Source organism: Phyllopteryx taeniolatus, chromosome 6, assembly GCF_024500385.1.
Source record: "Phyllopteryx taeniolatus isolate TA_2022b chromosome 6, UOR_Ptae_1.2, whole genome shotgun sequence".
NCBI lineage: Eukaryota > Metazoa > Chordata > Actinopteri > Syngnathiformes > Syngnathidae > Phyllopteryx > Phyllopteryx taeniolatus.
Window position 1 is genome coordinate 13,625,533 of NC_084507.1, and position 21,162 is coordinate 13,646,694.

Genomic DNA, 21,162 nt, shown 5'->3' on the forward strand with positions numbered 1-21,162 from the left:
TACAATGTCACACTTTAGATTTAGACCTTTTCCCATAATTCCCCATTTACTTTATTTTTACGATGAAATATATTTTCTCTTTGTCAGTTTTGTCAACGCTATCGTTATGTGTTGTAACTATCCAGTATATTGATTGTTATCGCGCAATTCTTCATGATACATTTGGTATCGTTGGAAAGCTATTGCGATAAGGATTTGCAAATCATTGTATTCAGTATCATCATTTAATTTTTCTTTCTGGACTCGCCTAATGTGTTACGTAATATCTGCATTACAGTAATGGCAAAGTATTTAACTCATTCATTCATTTTGCGTGCCACATATCCTCACGAGGGTTGCGGCTGTGCTGGAGCCTATCCCAGCAATCTCTGGGCGAGAGGTGGGGTACACCCTGAACTGGTCGCCAGCCAATCGCAGGGCACATATAAACAACTGACCATTCGCACTCACATTCACGCCTACAGGCACTTTAGAGTCTTCAGTTAACCTACCATGCATGTTTTTGGGATGAGAGAGCTTGTTTGTTTGTATGTGCCCTGCGATTGGCTGACGACCAGTTCAGGGTGTACACCGCCTCTCGCCCAAAGATAGCTGGGATAGGCTCCAGCATGACCCTAGTGAGGATAAGCGGTACGGAAAATGGATGGATGGATGGATGTAATATTTATACAATATTGAAATATAAACACAATTTAATTATACATATATCTATATAATTCAATAAAGTGATACAATGCATATAAAGAAAAATATTTAAATGTAATTATATATATAATTTACATATTTATTATATTGTAATACAAACACAATTTAACTAGAGAATTCACAAAATTTTATACATGAAATATGTATTTAAATGTAATTATATATATATATATAATTTTGTAATTTATGTAACTCTATTGAAAATATTATGATAGAAACAAATATATATTTGTTAAAAATATGTATTATAAGTAAGAATGATGTATTATTATCTTCAAAGGGACTATACTGACAATACTGAATATTACTAGAATTAGGAAATTATAGCGGTATTAATAAAATATTATTCATAAAATGTATTTTAATATAACTAATACTCTCAATTAAATACAAATTTTGTTAATACTTTATTATTCTGAAACTATTTAAATATAACTACAATAAAGTCCCCCTTTCGAAACAAAGGTGTCTGCGGAGCGATACTGTCACCTCATGGCGTTTTATGGTATTGCTGGATTTAAACTAATGCATTGTGTATAATATATATACATTGGAACCCCGTTCGCGTAAAATGGGTACCGAGAATAGTGAATATATGTGAATAATTGATGCGCCCTTATACAAGCCCCAATTCCGATAAATTCAACTCTATTTATAAGGCACAACCACAGCTGAAAACAAAGTGCTGTCCACAGATAACAATCAAACTTAAGAAATAAAAACAATTTTGGATCAACAATTAAAATACAATGAACAAAGGAAAAAAACGGATTTTAAGATGGGTTTTAATGAAGTTGAGACATTGTTTAAAATGTAAATAAAAACTGAATACACCGATTTGCAATATTCAGATGAATACACTACAGAGACAATATATTTAATGTTCAAAGTAATAAACTTTAGGTTTTTTTTTGTTTGTTTTGCAAATATTGACTCCTTTTGTATTTGATACCTGAAACATGTTCCAAAAAAGCTGGGGCAGGGGCCTGTTTATCACTGTTATATCACCTTTCCTTTTAACAACGCTCAATAAGCGTTTGGGAACTGAGGACACTCATTTTTGTAGCTTTGTAGGTAGGTGTAGCTTTCTTGCCCATTCTTGCTAGATGTACAACTTCTGTTGGTCAACAGTCCGCGGTCAATACATGACAATATCCATATTGTGTCCCACCCCTACTTAGAACCACTTTGGGGTGTGCACACGTCCATTCAACAACAGATTTGAATGAGCAGCATGATGCGGCATTGTGTATGTAATTGAGCATCATGATTTACGATGATTGACTTCCAAACCAAGTGAACACAAGAAAACGAGCAATTATGACATCTAACAAATCTTCTGTCCTTCTCTCTTCCTCCTATCAATCACCGCCATTATCATGCCTTCCATCCATCCATCCATCCATCCATCCATCCACAGGTGACCTTTCCGAGCCGAGGTGGAAATTCCAGAGCACTTTCTCGTCGCCTCTGTGCATCCGCGGAGTGCATTTATGTACTTGCACTGACAAACACACACACACGCACACAACCTCCAACACTACACAAGACTGACTGACAAGTGTACATAACACGAACACACACCATGTAGAGCCGAGAGCGCCATCTAGTCGCCGACAGGGTGTTTTAGTACAGTGCGAGCCTACTGTATGTGGACGGTTTATTCAAAAAAAAAAAAAGTGCTGATATGTCACTTCCATAGACATGTCTATACATCTCTATTACTTGACAAATATAGAGGGACTGACTGGCGGTGTTTTAATTTTAATAAGAGAAGAAAAAAAGACAGAAAGAAAGAACACACAAGAAAAAAATCATAAATCATCATAAAGAACTGTAAATAGCTTAGTCGACAGAGAACAGCATTTAAAAACTGGAAAAAAAAGGCAAAAAGATCTTTAGAAACAGAAAAATTACACAACAACATTATTATTATTATGATTATTATTATTATTTCCACTAGTAACATTATCATCTTCATAAAAAGGGATTATCGCATTCCAAATTGTACAATGGGAAATCACTAACCTATTTTAAATTTCTACGTAGATTTTAGGTAATAAAAAAAAAAAAAAAACACAGGAAGGGGGTGGGAGGGAGGGAGGAGGGGGTGGGATTGCACTTTTATTGAGGAGGTTTTAATATTTGAGCTATTTTTTATTTATTTATCTAATTATTTTGTTTATCCGGGGAGGAAAGGGATTTGAGTGGGTTGCAATATTTTCATTTTAGAATTTTTCTAGAGAAAAAAAAAACTAAAAGTTCTGAGGGCCTGTTTCTGTCAGCCTCTTGCAATGGAGTAATTATAATGTATGTATTATTAATGACGATGATGATTATATTTATTTCTAATTTATTGAACCCTGTTTTTGATCCCCTCTCTTTTTAAGTTAAAATAAAAAGTACCATACTACAGAACTGTCTTGTTGTGTTTTACTCAGCGTGTGTGTCTGTTTTACATTTGTGTGTAAGGAACGGTAGAAATGTGAATCACTTTGATACATTTTACCATGCAAGAATAACTGGAAAAACTGCATTGTGTGTGTGTGTGTGTGTGTGTATGGAAGGCCGCCTGAGTGGAGTTTGCATGTTCTCCCCGTGCCTGCGTGGGTTGTCTCCGGGCACTCCGGTTTCCTTCCACATCCCAAAAACACGCGTGGTAGGTGTGAATGTGAGTGCGAATGTTTGTTTGTTTCTATGTGCCCTGCGATTGACTGGCGACCGGTTCAGGGTGTACCCCGCCTCCCGCCCGAAGATAGCTGGGATAGGCTCCAGCAGCCCACGAGCCAAATGAGGATAAGCAGTAAAGAAAATGGATGGATATATATATTAGAGTTAGAAAGCCATCGCTCAGGTCTGAAAATGAACAAAAGCAAAAACGAAGGTCATGTTCAATCGTTACTGTCCACATACTGTCCTATATGTGTGTGTGTGTATATATATATATATATGTGTGTGTGTGTGTGTGTATATATATATATATGTGTGTATATATATATATATATATATATATATATATATATATAAAGGATGTCCCGATCCAACTTTTTCACTTCCAGTCCGATACCGGTATTGCAGCCTTGAGTTTTGGCCGATATTGGTCCATGTCGATATCAATAATAATCATACATACTTGACTTATTTTGTAGTATGGAATATTAGAAAAGGCTTGATCAAGTAATATTACTCAAACAGAGAACAATAATCAGCTAATCAGCAACAGTAGGTATGAGAGAAACTGACCATTTATTATTAACCAATGGTAACTTTAAAAATAAGAATGTACTACAATTGAATAAAATAAACAAAAATTACATTAGAAAATCCAGAAAATTAACTTTAGTAAAACCAATGACAAAAATATATATTTAAATTGCAACGTACATACAAATACAAATGATACTTTTAGAGTGCAAATAACAAAGATAAATTCAGTTAGTTTTTGCCGTCAGTATGTGGCGGAAACAGCATTTGCTTTCTCTACACGTGCGGCAATACACTTTTGAACTTGTGCACGTCTTGGACTCTGAGGGGCAGTGTGGTGCACACAATGAGATACACTCTTGCAGTAATAAAGAAAGTAGAAGAAGTCACGATGAAATATTGTTAATTTAACTCCTTGCGCCCACCTTGGTCCTATCTATTGCATTGAAGAGGCGCTCCTGCACGTCTAACTTGAAACAAGATTCAATGGGTAAAGATTTGTTTGTCCCAGACTGGATGTACTTAACGTGAACAGACAGCAAAGATGATTTGAAACAACTTTACTCTGTTACTTATATACTATTTATGCTGCTCATCTAAAAATAGATATGGACATATTTTGAGATATTTTATTATTATTTGTTTTTAAGTTTTTGTCTTCGAGAAAAATAATGTGGTGACTACCTTCGGTGGTGGAGCGGAGCCCAAGCGCCCTCTGTTGACCGCCCGCTACTTACTCCATTACAAAAAGTCATGCTACCAATGTAGCAGTGATGGCTAACGTCAGCTTGTTTAGAGTGAATGTTTGTATATGGAACGTCTCACGCACGTTCACGTGGCTTTCTAGCAATTTTAAAACTGAAAATCTCCCCTTTAACTTAAAAATGACAAAAACTGAGTTAGCTCGCTCTGGTTCTCAGTGACTCTGCAGTCTACTTGATATATTACAGTAATATGTATATCAATTTAATGCATATTATTAATTGTTATATTTGTATTTTTATTTTAGAAATGTTAGTTCAGGCGGCACGGTGAACGACTGGTTAGAGCGTCAGCCTCACAGTTCTGAGGACCGGGGTTCAATCCCCGTCCCCGCCTGTGTGGAGTTTGCATGTTCTCCCTGTGCCTGCGTGGGTTTTCTCCGGGCACTCCGGTTTCCTCCCACATCCCAAAAACATGCATTAATTGGAGACTCTAAATTTCCCGTAGGTGTGAATGTGAGTGCGAATGGTTGTTTGTTTGTTCGTATGTGCCCTGCGATTGGCTGGCAACCAGTTCAGGGTGTACCCCGCCTCCTGCCCGATGACAGCTGGGATAGGCTCCAGCACGCCCGCGACCCTCGTGAGGAGAAGCGGCTCAGAAAATGGATGGATGGATGGATGTTAGTTCATGTATTATTCCACTTGGGACCACAGAGGGGCGTCATTAGGACGATTAAAAAAGGAGAACATACTGTATGAGCCAAGGGAGGTTATGTGTTATCTTATATAGTCCTCTAAGGGAGTAACTTATTATCATTAGTTACAAGGTTTTTTTTTTTATTTATCTCTAATACAAAATACCAGTTAAGTGTCCTGCCTGCCAAATTCTCATTTCAAAACCATGTTTCCCCACAGGACATGTAAAAAACAATTCTCACTTCATAAAACTTATTAATGCTACAGGCAACGTTTTCAGTAAAACTTTAACATTTCTAACTGAAAACCGATAAAAATAATCAAAACGCTCTCTAAAAAAGATACATAAAAGTTTACAGCAATTAGTGACGCTTTTGTACATGTCCATGTGCAACCCCTCATAAATGAATAACTGCCATGTTTTTTTTTCCATTTTTATCAGTCAAAGGTTAAACCTAACAGAATTAAGCAGCAGCTACGCGCTCATAAAAAGGATGTTGAAAACTCAAAAATGTTAAGAACAGCATCTAGCAATTTATCTACTAAACTGGATTTTGCTCGTCATCTACTTATAGAGTGTTTGAGTAGTCTTTATGAGCTCAAGACTCGTGTGTATGAGAGTGTTTGAGCTGTGTTAATGAGAGTGTTTGAGTAGTCTTTTTGAGAGCAAGACTCGTGCGTATGAGAGTGTTTGAGTAGTCCTTATGAGAGCAAGACTCGTGTGTATGAGAGCCTTTCAGTAGTGTGTGTGTGTGTGTGTGTGTGTGTGTGTGTGAGAGTGAGTGAGTGAGTGAGAGAGAGAGAGAGAGAGAGAGAGAGAAAGAAAGCATTTGAATAGTAAGTGTGAGAGCTAATCCTGAATAATGTCCCTAAGAAGCATTGTCAATAACTGTATTGTTGAAAAATAAACACCAGTGGATTGACTTGAGGGAACTGAGGCTGTTGTCAAGTGGGTGGCGCTCCAGCGTGGACACAGCTGCACACATCTGCGGGCGGTGGAAGGACAGTTGGATGGGGGTGCCTGTAAGTAAGTGGGGTCGGCTGTCTGTCTGTTCTCCGAGCGCAACAAAACGCGGATGCGTGTGGGTGTCGGACTATCGGACGTCACCCACCCATCCACCAAGCGGATCCCTCCCTCTCCGTTATTCCCTCACTCCTCCCCCCCGGCCTGCTGCTTGCCTGCCCGACCGCACGCACTCCTTTCTCTCGCTTCCCCCCGGCCAGCCTTCGCCTCTGCTCGGCCACTCGCACCCAGACGGAACCCACCGACTCCTCGGGACACAGGGGAGAGCAGAAAGAAAAAGCCGGGAGGGGAAACAACACAACTGGATAACTGAGAGGAACGACAAGCGGGCGCATTGCAGCATCTCGCTCCTCCACCACGCGTCAAGATCTTCAATTGTTGTTTTTAACGGCCTCTTGACAACATTCTGACCCGAAAAGAGAGTTTGAACTCGCATGGGGGAGAAGATGTAAAGAGCCTGCGTGTGCTAAGCTTGAGCTGGACACGTTCATTCAACGGCACCGTTAGCTCATCTCTGTTAGAGACCACACTTTCTCTCTTCTTTTTTCATTTATTTATTTTTTTGCCAAATCAAATTACACACTTCCCCACGGGCAGAAAGGCGACGAGAAAAACAACAAGTAAGTGCTGTTTTTACCCGTTAGCTTTCTGGAAAATAAATACCATTTGCGTGCTTTTTGCGGCGGCTTGCCAGGCTGACGCGAGGCGAATGGCGACGACGTCATCACGCACTCACGCGAGTCATTTAATTAGCTCAAAATAGCGGGCCTCTGGCGATTGAACGCAACAGAATGGCACGTTAATGTTTTAAAAGATTGAAATACATTTTATCCAAAACTGGTAGTTTTTCTTTGCTTGTCGCTAATACTTAGTGTCGCTGTTAGCCTTCTGTGTGAAAGTTAGCTTACGACGCTAACACACAGCTGGAGTAGTAATATGAGAGTAATAACGAACCCCCCTGGATAAGAACCAGAATCAGAATCCTCTTTATTTGCCAAGTATGTCAAAAACACACAAGGAATTTGTGTCCGGTAGTTGGAGCTGCTCTAGTACGACAATAGACAGCCATTTTGGCTAGAAATACTTTTGAGACATAAAAACACACTACGGAGAGTTACTTAGCCTCTAGCAATTTAATGGCAAGAGGGAAGAAGCTGTTCTAATGTCTCCTGGTTTTAGTTTGCTTTGATCGATGGGGCCTACCTGAGGGAAGGAGTTGGAGGAGGTGGTGACCAGGATTTGGAGGCTCCAAGAGGATTTTGCATGCTCTTGTCTTAGGTCTGGCAGCGTGCAAGTCTTCAAGGGTTGGTAGGGGGGTACCGACAATTTTTTCAGCAGTTTTGATAGTCCGTTGCAGTCGGAGTTTGTCCTTTTTTTTGTGGCAACACCAAACCTGACTGGGATGGATGAACACAGGACTGATTAGATGACTGCTGTGTGGAACTGCCTCAACAGCTCCTGTGGCAAGCCGTGCTTCCTCAGAAGCCGCAAGAAGTACATCCTCTGCTGGGCCTTTTTGAGGATGGAGTTGATGTTGGTCTCCCACTTCAGGTCCTGAGAAACTTTGATTCCCAGCAACTTGAAGGTTTCAATAGTTGACACAGGGCAGTTGGACAGCGTGAGGGTCAGCTGTGGCGAAGGATGCTTCCTGATGTCCACAGTCATCTGTGAGTGTGTTTAGCTCCGGGTTGTGTCGGCCGCACCAAAGCTCCAGCTGGTCCAGTTACTGTCGATACGCAGACTCGTCACATTCTTTGATGAGGCGGTCAAACTTCAGGAGTTTGACAGCCAGGTGTATTGAGGTGCAGTCATCGTCAGCGGAGAGAGGACACATTCCTTGGCGGCCCCGGTGCTGATGGTGGGTGTGGATGAGGTGGTTTCCCCCACCCTCACCTGCTGTGTCTTACTGGTCAGGACGCTGTAAATCCACTGGCAGATGGCAGGTGAGACGCTGAGGTGGAGAAAGTTGGTGGAGAGGAGTTCGGGAATAATGGAGCTGACATCCATGAAAAAGATCCTCGCGTAGGTCCCTACGCCGTCAAGGTGTTCTAGGATGAAGTACAGTCCCAAGTGTAGTCTGCGTCATCCACAGAGCTGTTTGCTGTAGGCTGCCAGTTATACTAAATAAATATGTATTAATTTTTCATTTGTTTCACTCTTCACTAGGCTTATATTGGACTGTATAGTCCCTCTTGAGTGCTGTTAAATGGTCTAAATTTCAACTCAACCCACCAAGCTAGCTGTTTTTGTCTTCCATCCATCCATTTTCTGAGCCGCTTCTCCTCACTCGGGTCGCGGGAATGCTGGAGCCTATCCCAGCTGTCATCGGGCAGGAGGCAGGGTACACCATGAACTGGTTGCCAGCCAATCGCAGGGCACATAGAAACAAACAACCATTCGCACTCATACTCATGCCTAAGGGCAATTTAGAGTCTCCAATTAATGCATGTTTTTGGGATGTGGGAGGAAACCGGAGTGCCCCGAGAAAACCCAAGCAGGCACGGGGAGAACATGCAAACTCCACACAGGCGGGGCCGGGGATTGAACCCAGGTCCTCAGAACTGTGAGGCTGACGCTATAACCATTTTTGTTCTAAATCATGTTTGTTCCTGTTAAAATTGTGAGGAACAACACTAATAACTTGCGTCTTAAACTGCAAAAGACAAACATGAACAAGTCTGGCCAGGACGGTGTACTAGTGGTTAGCATATCTGCCCGCCTGTTCTGTGGTTCAGAGTTTGAATCTTGGCTACTGGCTTCCTGTGTTGGGTACTCCGCCTTGGTTCCAAAAACTTGCATTTTAGGTTCATTTAAAACTAAATTGTTCATATATTTGAATGATTGTTTGCCCCTGTGCGTTGAGATTGACTGGCAACCAGTCCAGGGTGTACAACGCCTCTTTCCCCAAATCAGCAGGGATAGCCTCCAACTCCTCTGCAATACCCAAATGAGGACAAGAATGGATGCATGGTTGTGAGTCAAAATGTGCCTTGTTATTGGCTGGCAATCAGTCCAGGGTGTAGCACAACTCTCACCTAAAGTCAGACGGGGTAAACTCCAGCTCACAAGAGACCCCAATGAGGACAATCGCTATAGAAAATGGATGGAAGAATGGCTTCTCGTCTGTATGTTCCCCGCGACTGACTGGCAACTCCAAGTCAGCTGTCCTAGGCTCCAGGTCACCCATAACCCTAATAATGACAAGCAGTGTAGAAAATGGATGGATATAAGCAGTAAAATATCCTAACATGAAGCTTGTTCGATGAGAGTGTCTACATTTCATCTGATTTCATGGTATGTTTGACCCAACTGTCATACTTACTTATGAATAAATGATAGCATTTGATGTATTCATCAAGCATTACTTGCTTAAGGATGGTGATTTGGGCCATTATCCATTGTTTTATTGAGATGTACAGTACTTCATATACAGGAACTAGAGCACTCAATCCCATGCTTCTGAAATATACATGTGAATATGTGGTTTTTGGAAGCCCATTCAATAGCCTGTGCAGTGAGTTAAATGAATGGATTGTCTAAATCAGTGGTTCTTAACCTGGGTTCGATCGAACCCCAGGGGTTCGGTGAGACAGTCGCTGTGGTTCGACAGAGGACTCGACACACACCGCATGTGCGTGCGTGCGTGCTTTATCCGAAAAAGCGTTTTTACACTGCATTTTGAATGCCTTGTTCATGCCGTTCAAAACGCAAGGGAGCGTCAAAATTGCCGTTTACCATTGTGGCGCTCCGCCTCGAGTTGAAATGCTTTGTTCTTTTTTCAACTATTTTTATTTAACAACATTTCAACAATACAGTGGACTTGAGTAGCACTGCTGTGCCGTCAGACAGCCCATCCAATAGTAAAAAAACAGCCCAAAAAATTTACTCTTACCAATGAACCCTTTTCAAGGATTGTAGAAATAGAACACACTTTGTTATGAATGTTAACAACGAAGTCCGTTCCTCTGATATGAGAGTGGCACTTACCAAGGGGAATGGCAACAGCAAAATTCACATTCACTTACAGTAAATTTTCATTGAATTGAATTTTTTGGTTGTTCTTTGTGTGAAATTCATGTTTTGTTGGTTTTGTTCTTTTAACACAGTGATTTTGTGTGCAACTGAGGTGTGGTTCATTTTGTGCACGATCTGGATGACTGAGAATCTACACAGACAATAAAATATATGCCTGTTTTAAATTTGAAATAAACCAGGTTTTATTTTTCAAATTAGGAAGGGTTCCGTGCACTCCGTATGAAACTTGCGGGGTTCCGTCCCTCCAACAAGGTTAAGAACCACTGGTCTAAAGAATGCACACCATAACTGTGACCGGTCAGTTAAAAAAGCCTGACATAGAGCATAGTATTCATCTAGGTGTCATAACAGTGGTACCTCGACAGAGGACTTTATTTGTTCGACCATTAATAGCAATTAGATTTGGGATAATTTGTTTCAGATTCTGGGCAGCACGTATGGGAGTGGTTAGCATGTCTGCCTCACAGTTCTAGGATTGGGTCTCCACTCTGACTCTCCTGTGTGGAGTTTGCATGGTTTAGCTAAGCTTGCGTGGGTTTTCTCCAGGTGCTCCAGCATCCTCCCACATCCTAAAAACTTGTATGTGAGGTTAATTGGGGGGGGGTTACATGGAGCTTTCTATTCTGACTATAATCGGTTTAGAAGCCCAAACCAAGTGAAAATGCTCCATACAACAACCGGAATAAACAGGCCAAGAATACCCCTTTTGGCAAACTGATCAGAAGTCAATTTTCGTCATGTAAACCATCAATTAGAATGGAGCTGGGAAGCGATCTGTCTGCACATGCTCCGTCTTGACATAAATGTGTGGTGACGTCGGAGCCTGCTCCACGCTGGAGCAAGAGGGGGCACGGCTCCCTTATACAAACGCTGTGCCCCCTCAAATCAAATCCGGCCATGCTTGCCAACTCTGTCTCCTCCACTTCAAGCTGTGTGTCGTGCCAGCTGTGATCAGCTGTTTCCAGTGAGACTGTAGAAGGGGCCACAAAGTCATTTACTTTTTAAGGAAATAATTTAAGTGCCTTAAACATTTATTAATTTGTGTGCATTTGCATAATGGTGTTTGAGGAGTTTAAATTTACGTGATTTGCGCTGTGTGGCGATCAAGTTAGTGTGAGTCCACCACTGCAAGTGGTGTGATTTTCAAGTTTCAAAATAAGAGCGAAATCAGAAGTGCTACGTTGGTTACTTGAATGTTGCTGGCTTAACGTCGTTTCGATAGATTCGCTTTGTAGTCTACTCATTGATCCTATGTTATGTGCCCTTGTCTATTTGTACTTTTTTGTCCTACTCTATTTGAAAACCACACCCACACAACTAAAAATATGCCGAAGAGACAGGAATTGTACTCATGGGGAAAAAGTAAAGGAGAAAAAGTGACACAAATTTAGAATTTTCAAGCATTTTCACGAGTGCCATATAGAGGGTGGTTCTTCTTCTTTTCCTTTCGGCTTGTCCCTTTAGGGGTCGCCACAGCGTGTCATCCTTTTCCATAAAAGGTTAATTTATCAAATTTGGGTACCTTAAACATTTTTTTATTTTGTGCTCATTTGTTTATTTTTTTCACATAATTTGTTCATGGGTTGTAACGTCACAGTGGCTGGAGGAGCGAAGCTTGCGATGCAGTTGGTAGAAGATAGTGTTGGTACAGGATTAGAAATTCGTTCGGCTGGGGGCTTTAACGACAAGTGGATAATGACACATAAGTAACAGTGCCCTGTTAAAAATATATATTACCTGCAATACCCGAGTGTGTTATTAAGACTGAAAGTAGTTAAGTAGTGAAAGATGCCGTGTAGCAATCACTAAGTTATAATGATAAATAATAACAATACAAAATATGCTGTTACATGACGCTCCCTGAACATTTCTGCCTGCTCCCTCAACTATGCATGCCTGGGTGACATCATCATTTACGCACGTCGTAAATATGGCGGCTCCCGACCAGAGCTCGTATGCGACGGAGATCTTGTTTTTAATGACTTGTAACTTGTTTGTCATACATGCAAATCAGTCGCCTTTCGGCGGAATTCTCCGTTTTGAACTCAAAGTAGGCCATTTACGTGAATCGTATAGATCCGATGAGTTTTTCCTGGGGGGTGGGGGGGGGGTCGCCATCGCTGACGTCATCGGCTGTTTTGTACTCCTTGAACGCTGGCAGCTAGATCCATTCCACACATCCACCATCCACACACAGATGTCTTCTTCTTCCATTCCTTTCCGTTAGGGGTCGCCACAGCGTGTCATCCTTTTCCATGAAAGCCTGTCCCCTGCATCCTCCTCTCTAACACCAACTGCCCTCATGTCATCCATCAACCTTATCTTTGGTCTTCTCTAGGTCTCTTGCCTGGCAGCTCCATCCTCATCACCCTTCTACCAATATACTCACTATCTCTTCTCTGGACGTGTCCAAACAATCAAAGTCTGCTGTCTCTAACTTTGTCTCCAAAACATCTAACCTTGGCCGTACCTCTGATGAACTCATTTCTAATCCTATCCAACCTGGTCACTCTAGAGCGAACCTCAACATCTTCATTTCCGCCACCTCCAGCTCTGCTTCCTGTTGTCTCTTCAGTTCCACTGTCTCTAATCGGTACATCATGTCTGACCTCACCACTGTCTTATAAACTTTGCCCTTCATCCTAGCAGAGACTCTTCTGTCACATAACACACCTGACACCTTCCTCCACCCGTTCCAACCTGCTTGGACCCATTTCTTCACTTCCCCCTAGTATTTGAAGTCCTCCACCCTTGCTATCGCTTCTCCCTGTAGCCTCACTCTTCCCCCTCCACCCCTCTCATTAATGCATATGTATAGTCTTACTTTGGCTAATCTTCATTCCTCTCCTAATTCTTAATATTACTCCGCGGCGGACTAATATGCCAGCGCATTGGCCTGAGGTTCCGCCTGTCACAGGAGTTGACGAGACCAGAAAAAACACTTCCGCCGCTTCTGTTGTTAAGAAGTAACTGTACTTTTACTCCGTTAAAATGATCTAAATGTTGCTCACTACTTTTATTTACCAATTATTGCTTATTTATCAACTATTTTGTGCGCAAGACTACAACTTCGACTTCCACATGGGGCACTGTTTGCGCCAATCCAGTTTAGCCAGTGACGTTTCAGTCTAGTTCACCAATCAAACAACACAAGAAAGTCACATGACCTCAGACGTCTCCGATTGGGCTTCCCGTGCATAGGTATTAACACTAGATAAGCCAGCCCGGCTGATTGTTGGGAAGGTCGTCGTTACCATGAAGGCAACGGCGCGCTACTCTTGTTTACATTTAGATGAACAAAAACAACAGCTTTCATGTCTTGTAGTATTTGTCTGGCACTGTCTGCCCAAACGTGGATATTTCTGGTCACTTATAAATTTAGAAAACACCATGCAGTAAATTGCAGATGTTTGACACACACAGACACACACAGCAACATCAGAATTTGCACATTCACATTTTGTATTTTTTTTAAATTGATGTTCATGCTTTGGTTAAAAAAAATCTGAAGTTACTATTTACTCAGTACTTGAGTAATTATTTCACTGTGTACTTTTTACTCAAGTGTTTTTTTTTGGAGGACTACTTTTCACTTTTACTTGAGTCACATTATTGTCAAGTAACAGTACTCTTACTTAGGTACAATATTTGGCTACTCTACCCACCTCCGGAGCCGACATCCTTCTCTTGCGACTCTTACGTTTAAGCAACATTTTTGCTCATCAGATCAGCCAGTGTGGTATTTGTTCCACTGGTCTTTTGTATTTTTGCAATGAGGTGCTGGGGGTCGTGGCCCTGGTTGTGGTCCCAGCGGAACCGCGAAGCACACGTAACATCGGCGACAAGAGTTCATCCGCTGATACATCTTGTATTAATTAGGAAACGCGCCTACTATAATTATCTTATTAGTTCACGGATGTTAAAGGTATTAAGCGATGGAGCGATGTTAAGGATTATGTCACAACACAGAATGAACTAACTTCAAATTCAGAAATGGCCAATAAAAACAGAAAAATATTGTACTTAATATTTTCCTGGAGGATGCATTTAGGATTAGCCTTTGAAGTTGGTAATAGTGAAAAATGAAGTGAAACAGACAATGATTTTAGTCAATTATTTTCCAGAATGAGTGCTTAAAGAGGAGGATGCGATTCATGTGGCACAGCTTGAAGCAGGCATCAGGTGGAGATGGACCTGGCTCAAGTTGGAGGCCAAAACAGAAAAAGCAAAGAAATTAGGCAAATTTAATTATAACCTTAAATTTGTACATCAACATGTACTTGAGTGGTGTAAATAAGTTTTTTTGCGTGAAGAATTTTTTTTCCTCCTTATTGTACTCTTCAGAGTCTTCCAGATTGCTTAATTTATGTTAAAATAAAAAACTATTCTCAGTGGTGGCCCAGGGGATCCCCCCCAAACACCCTCTGCAATGTTTCTTTTGTCACTTTTTTCATGCCTTTGAAAACCCCAATGCTGCTTAAGTGGCTGGTGCGACCCTGAGTGTGGTGTGTGTGTGTGTGTGAGTGAGTGAGTGAGTGAGTGAGTGAGTGAGTGAGTGCGTGCGTGCGTGTGTGTGTCTGTGTGCGTGGGTGCGCGCGCGTGTGTTTGTGGGGCGTCAGAATTCAGGTGGGCAGGGAACAGAAGAGGCAGAGCGGGCAGAGAATTCAGATTCAGACAGCCTGATGAATAAAACTGTCTTTGAGTTGGCTAGTCTGAGCCCGCAAACTCCGCAGTCTCCTCCCTGATGGCAGCAGACTGATGAGGCTGTGTTAAGGATGGGTGACATCCCCCGCTATGCGGAGGGCTTGCGGGTGAGGCAGGTGCTGTAAATGTTTTGCAGGGAGGGAAGAGCGGTTCCGATGATCTTCTCAGCTGCCCTCACTATGCGGTGGAAAGTCTTGCGGTCGGATGCGGTGCAGGCTCCGTACCACACGGTGATGCAGTTGCAGGATGCTCCCTATGGACCTTCTGGAGAACTTGTTTTAGACATGTTTTTGGCGTTTTAAACGGTCCCTCGCTGGAGTCCTCTTCCACATATATGATGTCACCATGCAAGACTATTTGCTACACTTTTAAAGGGTATGCAATAATCCGTTTCGATTGGACAGGATTGAAGTCGGCTGTGGTGACACCCTCACCAGCACAAACGTCCCATTTTAAAGGCAACGTATTTTACCAAACCAACTTTTTCTAGTATTTCGGATGTAATATTGACTCTATGGTGCCTCAGTAAACATGTAAAATATTAATTAAAATCATCCACCCATTCCTTCGTTCAAGACGTTTTTCTGCAAAGAGCCCTGAAATCAGGTCATCTTAAATTTCTTGAGCTTATCTACATCACTAGCGAAGATCTCCGCCTACCACTCCGCTTCCGAGCCAGCGCTGTCATCATAAACACACATCCATACATATATATACATACATACGCACACACACATATATACAAAGTCCATGGTACTTACATCTAGATGTGTTAAACAACTCAGGACAGAGCACCTTTTGTTTGAAGCTCCCCACTTTTCAAGTGAGCAAAGGTATCGGAACAGACATGCTTAAATTAACTTAATGTGAATAACATTCAATATTTGGTGGCATAACCCTTACTTGCAATAACTGCATCAAGCCCGCGACCCATTGACTTCACCAGACATTCTTCATTTGAATAGGTTTTCCAGGCCTTTACTGCAGCCTCTTTCAGTTCTTGTTTGTTTCTGGGGGTTCCTCCCTTCAGTGTCCTCTTCAGGAGGTAAAATGCATGCTCTATTCGGTTAAGGTCCGGTGATAGACTTGGCCAGTCTTCTACTTTTTCCCCCTGATGAAGTCCTTTGTTGTGTTGGCAGTGTATTTTGGGTCATTGTCTTGTTGCATGATGAAGCTTCTCCCGATTAGTTTGGATGCATTTTTCTGTAAATTGACAGACAAAATGGTTTTTTAGACTTCAGAATTCATTCTACTGCTACCATCATGAGTTACATCATAGAGTTACATCATAGAAGCAGATATGCAAGCCCAAGCCATGACTTTACCTCCACCATGCTTCAAAGGTGAGCTTGTGTGTTTTGGATCACAAGCAGATCTCTTCTTTCTTTTTCTTTCAAAATATGGGACCTTTAAATTCACTGGGGGTACGACTGTCTGTGAAAATACCAAAAACAGGGTTTAGCCCCCCTCCTCGCGGACTGGACAGACAGATCCACAAGCTCCGCAGATGTGGGGTGGATCAGATGTATTTAATTCATAAAAATGTGAACAGTGGATATCGAAATCTCTGAATTATTGTAGAAAGCAATTCATTGAAAGCATCATCATTATCATCCCATTTTTATTTTAAAAATCACCCCACTGGCCAGCACGCAGCTATGGGTGGGGCGCGGGGGCATTCACATGCACGAACAATTGAGCCTGGATGGAGATGAATTTATGAGGTCCTGGGACATATTTAAGTTGTTCACGGTTATCACCAGCTCACACTGTTTCATCACGTTGCCTGTTGCCAAACTGACCAATTGACAATGCTCCAGTGACGTAACGATCACTCTCTCCATGCATGCGAGGCCATCATTGCGCCTCATTTAAAGGGAATGAATGAAATATGCCACTTTGATTGGCGGCGAATAAAGTCAGCTTTGTTTATGCCCACCGGCGCAGATGGCCACTTTGTTAAATACGCCAACTGTGCGCGTCTGCGAGATTACAACAACTCGGTATAACCCGCCCCCTCGCCAAGTTACACCACGCGCCACACCGGATTTGAGCTAGTCACAAAAATAGAGCCCTGAATCTCTCGCTACCGCTGGACACAAGTGTTCCAGTGTTTTAAATGAGTCATACAAAATGAATAATGAGTAGTTCAGTTAAAGCCAGAGTGTTGTTTTCTATCTCATTTGAGTAGTATCTCAGTGTTTTCTTTATCATTTATCCTCACAACATCACCGACATTGCACTGGGCCAGTCACTGTCAAGGTGCCCTCAGCCAAGGTAGCTGCACTTACTTGAAAGGCAGACTTGGCCTCTAGGCACTCAGTAGAAGACAGTCAGCCTGACAATATTATGCCCCCATGTCTCCCAAATGGGTCGTTCCTCCTCTGTCTGCTGGCTGATTGAATCCCCTCATCAATAATTCATCAGGTCACAAATCAGTGTCAAATTTATTGAAGTCGACTTTGTTGTGATCACTATCTTTATAAAACACAGGCCATTTTGTTAATAGGTCACCAAATACCGAGAGAGACTCTTTTACTGTCTTTGCCTGATCACCGTATCTTCTGACGGCCAACAGCTTTGTGGGGAATGTAAGAAATTCTGATGATCGGTATGACACTCCGAGGCCTGACCCGAGTTACTGCTAATGAACCATGTGCGTGAAGCATGCCAGCCTCCCCGACTGCCACTCCAGTCCACAATGTGTGCATTCAGGCTTTTTGCGACTCTGCTCACAGTGCTGCTGGGAAACGGCAGCGACACGATGGACCATTCAGGAAAACAATTCATTTGCTGTACAGTTTGGTTTGCAATGATATGTTCATTACTGTATACCATGCCATCAATCCATTTGTTTTCTATGGCGCTTGTGTTTATTATGGTCACCTGTGAGCTAGGAAACATCCTAGCTGACTTTGGGCAAAAGGCAAACCCGGAGGGAGATCTGGACTGTTTTCCAGTCATTCGCAGGGCACATATAGATGAACAACCATTCACACTTACATTCACACCCATGTACAATTTAAAAATTTCAATTAACAAATGCATGTTTTCAGAATATGGATGGAGGAAAACCCATGCAAGCAAGGGAGAACAAGCAGGTTTCACCAGGATTTGAATGCTAGGGCCCAAAACCTTGCTAGTTTTTCCAGACTCAATAAATGGTCATTGTCATGGTGAGCCAGCGTGCGGCTCACACAGTGCGCCGACAGAGTTGGACGGCTGTGTCATTAGCCGCTAGTGGGCGCATGGAACCCCGACGGACACTCTTGCTGGTGTTGGCTCCTTCCAATACGCCACAACCTTGCTCCGTGTGCAGCACATAGATTCACACAACAGAGACACTTAAGGCAAAGTCAACTGTTTGTTGTGTTCGCTAGCGCGTCCGTCAATTAACAAGCTAGCTAACGAGCCAGCCAGCGAGCTAATGAGCTAGCGAATTAAGGAGCTAAACGACATCACCACCGGGGTGATGTCGTTTAAAACATCAGCACTTTTGTTCAGGGTTGTTGTGTGTGTTAGTCCCCAATTAACACACACGGAAAAGTTAACTGTTTATTAAGCATAACCTCAGTGGCACACGTTATGCAGACAGTATTTGACTACAGCGAATGTCAATCTATATTTGATTAGCAGATGAAGGTCTCGTCTTCAGCAGGCCAACCACACAGTAGCCGGGTTTACAGGGAGACTTTTGTAGTTCCAATTGAAATCATTCCGATTGAAGATCTCGGGTTAACTGTTTACATGTGATGTGATCGACTCCGATCGGGTGTATACATGATGTAGACTACATTTAATTGGAACAGCCGTGTGACATGCACACTTCGTCGTGAACGTCACATCATTTGTCAAGATGGAGGTACGTCGTCTATTAAGCTGTCGTTGGGATTGTTTCTATATGTTTCTTTTAAAAAAGATGGATAAAAACAACTTCTAAATAGTTCAAAACAAGATTTCCGTCGCATACGAGCTCCGTTGGGAGCCGCCATATTTACACAGTGCGTAAACAATGACATCACCGCGCATTCACGTCGTTATGGCCAAAAGTATTTTGGTAAAATACAAAAATGCCCTGTAGTTATGACTTTACTACTGCTTTACTGATAGACTACACCGCCGTAGGAACGAACTCTGTATACTGAGGACTAGGCTTTACACGATCAGGATTTTTGGGACCGATCAGCGAGTTTAAAAAACTGATAACCGATCACGGATCTGATCACAAGATGGAAGAATGTGTCTATTTAAATTACCTGTTCATTTACTGTATATACTTGTGTAATTAATTGCTCAAAAAATATATTTGCAATAAATAATGTATCTTTGTTCCTCTATTTATGCCAGTGAGGCATAGTGACAGACAGAACAAATGAATGGTCTTCTATTAGATGGCAGGAAGTAAATACAGTAATTAATGTATCCACTTTTTGTGACATTTTTGTTTGTTGGTGTGCCGTGACATTTTTTTATTGTAAAATATGTTCCTTGGCTCTATAAAGGTTGGAAATCACTGCTCTTGTCAGATCGTGTATTCTAATCAGTCAGGTCAAACCAACATTACATGACATAAATAAGGAAGTCTGGGTGTCCCTGCTAAATCTACTGCCCCCGCGACCCGACCTCGGCAAAGCGGTAGAAAATGGATGGATGGATGGAAATAATGGGTGCTAACTTACTGTAATTAAATTACTTTATTTTTAATTAAATGACTTCACCCACACCGAAACTTTAGAGCATGATTCGACAGAACGGCGGCATGTTTACGTCCAACCGTTCGTGCTACCACTCGCTTGCTAGGCTACATATCGTTTTTGTTGCCTGCTTGCGAGCCGTATCGTATTAAAAGTATGGGAACATACCTCAAGCAAGCCTTAAACGAACGTCCTCTCCTGTCCTGAGGACCGGTGACCACCAATACACGTTTTTCCCCATTTTGTCCTCATAATATAGTCAGCGCGATCCACTCTTGTTGTCGTCGCCACGGTAACGAGTGTATCCGGTCGCATTTGAGTTGACAAGATAAAGCCCAATGATCGTAAAAAACGGGATGCGTTGGTGTCGGATTTTATCGGAAGATTTTATTGTAGTATTCTGACATAGTGCAATCTTGAAAGAGCAAATTATTACGGGAATTACATGTTGTCTGACTCAGACGTGTTGTCTGTTCCACACCGCTGACATGTTTGTTTTTTTATTTTTTGTTTTTTTTAAATAACTTTATTGGCCGTCAGATATTTACAGGACTACGCCAAAAGACACGCGACAAGGCTACTGAGGACACGTGTACTGGTAACTTGGGTGGTTCAGGTTGGATATTTTGGGACCATTTACAATGGAGATGCAGAAAAAATGCATACTGAAGTGAAACGTATGGAACTGGAATGTACATGTTCTCTTGTAAAATCAGTTGGTATTTGTTGTGAATATCTCAAAGGATCATTAAAGAATCTTTTAGAATTTTGGGATGTACTGTATTTATAGTTTCTATCAAAAAGTCCAAGTCAGCCCTATGCATTGTTATTCAAGTATTGTAATCTTATGTGTGCCATTTTCTCTTTCACCTCCCCCATCAAGCATGTAGATATTCTACTCTTCTTCTCCCTCTTTTGTCTTTGGAAAAGTTGTGTTATGAATGATTCATCATTCTGGACGACGAATACGTGGAAGTTTTGTACACACACACACACCTCATGTCTGATAGTGATTCACACTCATTTATGTTGCCTCTGCCCAGGTAAACTATCTATTAGTTGACTCTTAAAGTTGTTCATCATTGATAAAAAGGGAAGAGTCAGTATGGAGCTCTCCTTTCATATGGTGGCTGTATCTTTACATTTCCCGCATATTCCCGAACTCTGTACCAGGTCCCAGTTTGGTCTGTTTAGCTTCACTGTTACTCCAAAACAGAAAGTTTTTATGATTGGGGACTTCATTTTGGATTGTGAATCACCACATCTTTATATTGTACATTTGTGGTGAGGAAGAGAGAAAGAGACAACTTCCTGTCTCCCTCCCCTGCCAAAGGCTTCCCCCTCTTTCATTGGGCCTTTGAAATGGTCAGAGCCTGGTCATATGATCCAGACTACCAAT

The 21,162-nt window shown here is 41.9% G+C and overlaps 2 protein-coding genes across 5 annotated transcripts in view; both read left to right on the forward strand.

Moving 5' to 3' along the window:
• LOC133479444 (CUGBP Elav-like family member 3) overlaps positions 1–3,123 on the forward strand; it is a 56,995-nt gene extending 53,872 nt beyond the window's left edge. For all 4 annotated transcript variants that reach the window (XM_061776460.1, XM_061776462.1, XM_061776461.1 and 1 more), the window contains one exon: positions 2,126–3,123. The gene's annotated coding sequence lies outside the window, so the exon portion shown is untranslated. The remainder of the gene's footprint in view (positions 1–2,125) is intronic.
• A 3,220-nt stretch (positions 3,124–6,343) lies between these two features.
• Positions 6,344–21,162, forward strand: part of cers2b (ceramide synthase 2b) — a 37,977-nt gene continuing 23,158 nt past the window's right edge. Inside the window, exon 1 of the mRNA XM_061776464.1 lies at positions 6,344–6,950. The gene's annotated coding sequence lies outside the window, so the exon portion shown is untranslated. The remainder of the gene's footprint in view (positions 6,951–21,162) is intronic.